Here is a 6,596-nt window from a genome sequence, read left to right on the forward strand (position 1 = left end):
TTAAGCGTCTGATTAGAAAACTATCGCGGAAGGTCGCCACCCATTCTGTCCGTCGGAATAAAATTTTCCATTTCAGATTAATGTCGATCTTTGAAGTTAAAGATTTTAAAGATCTTGATACACATCTAATACATGTATGTAATAGGGACTCAGTAAATGGGTATCATTGTTAAAATGGAGAACTCGAGCGAGTGTAGCTGTAGAAATCAGAACGTGTGACGACAAATTTCCCAGGTTCATGTGCAAGGAATTTCCAAAAGGATGGTTGGTTGTTAGTCCATAAAGTATGTTAACTAAGTACATGTACTATGATAAATACCGGTATATTTTCCGAGATTTTTTTTTTCAAAATGATTTTTGCTCCATAAGTGTTTAATATTAGTCGTTAGAAGTGTCAACAAAACTGAACAGATTTTATGATCTGATGTCAACCTCATGTCGTACATAAATTATAGAAAAAACCAAAAAGCCGATGAATTTCGAGAAATAATAGTGAATACGATATACACGTGTTAAACACAATTATCATTTCCTCATCATTGCAATCTGTAGTCGATTCCAGTAATTTTTAAAACCTGTCTTTTAACATCACTGGTATACAAGTTTAACGAATTTTCTTTCAAAGACGAACCACATAAATCTACAATAACGCTATCTACCTATCAGACAACCGCATATGAAAATTCAGTTTCCTAGGTTAAAACAATGTGGAGAAATTTGCGGAAAACTACATTCAACATAAAGTCCCATATATCTCATAGAACGAACTGTAAAGATAGATTAGCAAATATCAGATTTGAAAGTCCGGAAAACTAAGTTGTGACAGGAGGAAGTGGGAAGAGGAAACTAGCGGTTCCCTTCAGCACGACATGAAATAACTGTAAGAAATCACGACAGTTAATTATTGTCAGAAAATTCTAGTTTAATTCAGCTCTGAGCAACTGTCTAACGAAACGGCTGGTTAGTTGGTTGTATATAATGTTTAACGTCACACTCGAGAATTGTTCACTCCTATGAAGACGTCACCATTGCCGGTGAAGGTCTGCAAAATTTAGGCCTATGCTCGGCGCTTACGGCCTTTGACATACGTTGCAATATTTGATCTTTTCCATTTGTATTGTATAATTTTTATTCATATTATATAATTTTTATTCATATTGTATAATTTTCACCTGTATTCTATGCTTTCTATAATATTTCATTTTCATTTAAATTTTATACGATACAAATGGAAAATATACCAATATGAATACATACAACACAAGTGGAAAATATGGAACATATTTGAGAAATATACAATGTATAATACAAAGGAAAAAATGTATAATACAAAGGAAAAACCATACAATACAAATTATATAATACAAATGGGAAATATACATTGCAATTATGTTTTCCCATACAAATGACAACAAATTCAATACCAATTGAAAAGATGAAATATTACAACATTTGACATGCCATAGTCACGGTGGCAAATCACGTGACCTTGACATGATTAATTCGGGACTTTCGAAATACGAGTCCATTCTGAATTTTATCGCTTGTTGAACGTAACCTTACGAATTACAATAACAACCGAGTAAACAAGCATGGGATAATTCAATTGCTATCGAATTCCTGCATTCAAATGATATTTTTCGAAGAAAGGAATCACCACAACCATTTAGAGAAAAATGCATTTGATTAAATTACGTGATTTGGCGAGGGAAATAAATCTGGGGAATATCTTGAGGATATCGGTAAAACTTCACGCCTTGCATGCCAGGATACGCGTCTAAATGCGCCTTTTTCCTTCCATCTAATTTACACCCAGGTACTAAGCACCAATAGTGACTTGGATCGTTATCGGAGGACTGCGCATAGGTCTTAACTGTAACGTCTGCTAGCTAAACACTGTTTGTATCAACGTCAACTTTGCCCTACAATTGGTAACTATCACGTGACCGCGACACTTCCTAACAGTTTCGTATTACACGGAAATCTACACAAGGGAAAAATCAAACGAGTAAGTAACACCTTTATCGATAACGAATCGTCACATAACTTATATCAACATTTGAAGAATTTTCCCAGAAACAAATCTATACTAAAATGATAGTTCTACGTGCGATAGAAGCGGGGAACACTGACACGGGTTTTTCTTTTCGTCAAAATCTTTCCCACCGCCAAAAAAAAATTGTGTCAGCTCTGAAAGTCGAACGTTATGATCTTGACCAGATTGTATCCCCTGTTGAATTTGAACTTTAAGGTCCAGATCAAATATAAGGATGGTTTTTAAATCTGAGGTTAAATGTCAAAACCACAAATATTGAAAATCCATTAGGTATATATATCAAATACAGCTTTAACAATAAGACTTATATTGAAATATTTGCATGTTTCAAGGTTTTAAAAAATATGCTTTTAATAAAACACATTTTGATTTCAACCTAGAATATTAAATTTCTGTTAGAACCACGTACTGTAGTCCTTTTTTTATATAAGAAAAACACCTTGTCTACATATTATCATGTCAAGGAAATGCATGACGTATTGTAGTAAATGCATGTAATCGATTGAATAATCTAAGGACTAAGTGCGACAACTGGCTTATCCTGAATTTTAAACGTTTGTCACTTTCTCTGATGTATGTGACATCGATTGCGAAAAAAGGCCCATATATATATATATATATATATATATGTGTGTGTGTGTGTGTGTGTGTGTGTGTGTGTGTGTGTGTGTGTGTGAAATAATAAAAAAAAAAAAACAACCTCTAAACACTTTGCATATACCCAGATGAATAAAGAATTTTTATTTTTTATTTGTGCGTCTATCTAACCAGGATACATAGAAAAATATCTATTGAAAATTTCATTGAGATACTTCTTGAAAATAAAGAAGATATAGGCCTGTGTATGTAAGTATGTTCTATTGCATTCACGACGTCAACAGGCGGTAGTTACACATCTTAATTAACACTGAATCAACCTTTTAAGATTCTGCTCTTAATTTTATTCTTCATTACTAAATTTAAAAATTAATATAGATACCACCAAACATTTATTTTCTCAAAATCAAACAGTAAACATTTAAAAGGACCAATAAATAGTTAAACAAGCAAATTCAAACAAGAGGTTCTGTGAGCAATGTTCACTAAGAATACCCCCGCTTACCCCAATCTCCCAAAGGGTGTTGTTAATAGGTTAAAATTACCTCTTTCCTGAGTGTAAAGATATGGTATGCCTTTGTAGAAAAAAATGGAAGATATAGTCCGAACACAAATCCATGGCATAAACCTATAATTATGACCTTGAGATCAAAGGTCAATGTCATAAAGAGGTTATGAATGTACATGAAACATAATCTCATGGTGATACACCCATGTCTTATGGTATGACTATGTCAAAACCCTATAATCAATTTTGACCTTGAGGTCAAAGTTCAAGGTCATATAGAGGTCATGAAGGTGCCCGACACATCGTCTCATGGTGATACACTCGTGTGTCAATTATGGTATGCCTATGTCAAAGAACAAAGAAGTCATGGCCCTGACACGAATCCATTGTAAAAACCTTTAATTTTGACCATGAGGTCAAGGTCAAATGGAGGTCATGAAGGTACATGACACATCGTCTCATGGTGATACACTCATGTGTCAAATATGGTATGCCTATGTCAAAGAACAAAGAAGTTATGGCCCGGACACGAATCCATTGTAAAAAAAAAACCCTTTAATTTTGATCTTGAGGTCAAGGGTCAAGGTCATATAGAGGTCATGAAGGTACTAAACACATCGTCTCATGGTGATCCACCTGTGTGCCAAATATGGTATGCCTAAGTCAAAGAACTTATGGCCCGGACACGAATCTGCACAGACTGACAGACAGAGTGATTCCTATAATACCCCCCCCCCCCCTCCGAACTTCGTTCGGGGGTTATAATTACATGTAGTAACAGTCCACAATTACAAGTCATTGACACACGTGTCAGATTTATAGGAAAACCAGAGAAAAACTAAGTATATCATATATAATTCATACCATTTACACTAGATGCAAGGTGAAGATAACGAACAGTGATCAATCTCATAACTCCTACAAGCAATACAAAATAGATAGCTGGGCAAACACGGACCCCTGGACACACCAGAGGTGGGATCAGGTGCCTAGGAGGAGTAAGCATCCCCTGCTGACCGGTCACACCCGCCGTGAGCCCTATATCCTGATCAGGTAAACGGAGTTATCCGCAGTCAAAATCAGTGTGCCAAGAACGGCTTAACAATCGGTATGAAACACGTCAGACAGCATTTGACCCAATGCGAGGTTGTATTGACGAACTAGATCGTTATAACGACCATAGAATTTGCGAAATGCTGACTTCAATCGAGACTGTTGAAATCTCTGTACCATCAACTTGTTTGTCAGTAGCTTACCTCGATTTAAAAACTGACTATACCCAGAACAAGCTCTTGCATATCGAATCAGTTGAGATATATAAACACCATATGCAGGTGATAATGGAATATTGCTACATAAATGTTGGAAGTTGACGATGGAGAAGCTGAAATCATCCCGTTTGTCATACAGTTGAGTTGTTAGTTTGCCGTTAATGTCTACTTTCAATAAAATATCTAAGTATGAAGCAGAAGTGGACGACTCTGTGGTGTCCTTTATTTCGAGCTCACAGGGATATATCAAATCGACATATGAATGAAAGCTATCATTGTTAATAGACAAAACGTCATCGATATATCTAAAAGTCGAATTGAAGGCCACAGCGAGAGATTTTTTCTTCTCACGTAGAAGTTTTTGAATAAATTGTGCTTCATATGAATATAAAAACAGGTCAGCTAACAAAGGAGCACAATTCGTGCCCATGGGAATTCCAACAGACTGTTGGAAGACCTGATCACCAAAGACCACGAAGATATTGTCAATGAGGAACTCTAGCATATTTTTTATTTCAACTTCAGAGTACTTGTGCGTGGAATCAGAGTGGTGTTTAACAAAGTAAGTTTTTGAATGACTGATCACTAGATATGAATATTTCCGTTTTCCGTTTTTGTTGAAGAAGCAACTGTCTATGATGTCAAAAATTCTAGTCTTGAATTTATCGTGAGGAATGGTCGTTTAAATTGAATTATAAAATTATTTCCTCAATGAACTCGTAACATCTTGAGTGCGTCAGTATAACGCCGTGCTCCCACTTTCTAATGACGTGCAGATCACAATTCAAAAAAAATAATAAGATTCCTTTATGAAAATAAAATACTGTGATGTCCACTTAAAATTTTATTATTTTTATTGATTTCTGTGGTTTTTTTTTCTTTTTCTTTCTTTCCCAAAATGCACCCGGCCGTGACAGTAACTTGGTCTAGGGCCTAGTTGTCAACAATGTAACGTATTATAATTTGTCTAATCCAAAAATAAATGATAATTGCACTGTTTATTTTAGGGGGGAACCCAGCGCCAATTACAGATGTATAAAGGAATAATATCACCAAACTATTTGTAGACAGCGACCTATATAAACATTTACTCGCAATATTGCTGTTTTCATACACGCTTTCCTCGCTATATTTGGGTATTTACATCGCTATATGTATGCACTGGTGGCGAAAACATATAAAACTCGGAAAAATTGTCAACATCGATTTGAATGTTGCCCATGGTGAATAAATTAGGCCCCTAAAAGCTGAGTTTTTGATAATATCTTACACTACTTTCACAATCCGAAGGGCGCATGTGACGTCACTGTACCACGTGACTACCTACCAAATTAATAAGGCTTTTTGAAATCGGTGCTTAGATTCAAGTCTGTATTGTGATTAATTATCGCAAAATTTCGGCGAACGAACTATTAGAATTAATTACTATACAGATAAAGATAGTTTATTGCCAAATAATGGGCCTCTAGGGTCATAGATATTTTAAACATTGCAATTAAGTACAATATGTTTGAATAACAACTAAAGGTACCAAGGGACGATGCATAGCTCTTATCCTTGGACGAATTTGGCTCCACGTTTTTGGCACGCTGTTTTTGGCTATATTTAGCTCTAAAACTTCATAGTTATCTCGGATTTCAAACATTTCGGTTGAGCATCACTGAAGAGACATTATTTGTCGAAATGCGCATCTGGTGCATCAAAATTGGTACCGTAGAAATTTTACATAGGGAACATACTGCTATAGATAAAAAAAAATATTGTTATTGTATCTATATCCATTCGCATACATCTTTCAATCTTAAAAATATAAATCATATAAAAGGTAAACAGATTTGTTCCACTTCCTGCCAAAAGTTGGGGTCCAAGAATATTCATACATTTGTAAAACCCTATGTACATGTAATACATATACATGTACATAATATGTAGACTCTCATACATGAACTAATCACAAAAAAAGTTTATGAATTTGGAAACAGATACAAGTATTCTGGATTTTCATTATTCATTAACCATATAAATTTGTCCAAGTCTTGTAGACAACTGAAATTAGAACATTCTTCATTTATTGTCTTTAACATTTCTAGCCTTTCAAAATTAAACTTGTCACAACACAATAGAAAATGCATTTCGTCACCCACAGCACCAGAATTACAATGTG

The sequence above is a fragment of the Ostrea edulis genome, chromosome 1 (assembly GCF_947568905.1).
Source record: "Ostrea edulis chromosome 1, xbOstEdul1.1, whole genome shotgun sequence".
Lineage (NCBI taxonomy): Eukaryota > Metazoa > Mollusca > Bivalvia > Ostreida > Ostreidae > Ostrea > Ostrea edulis.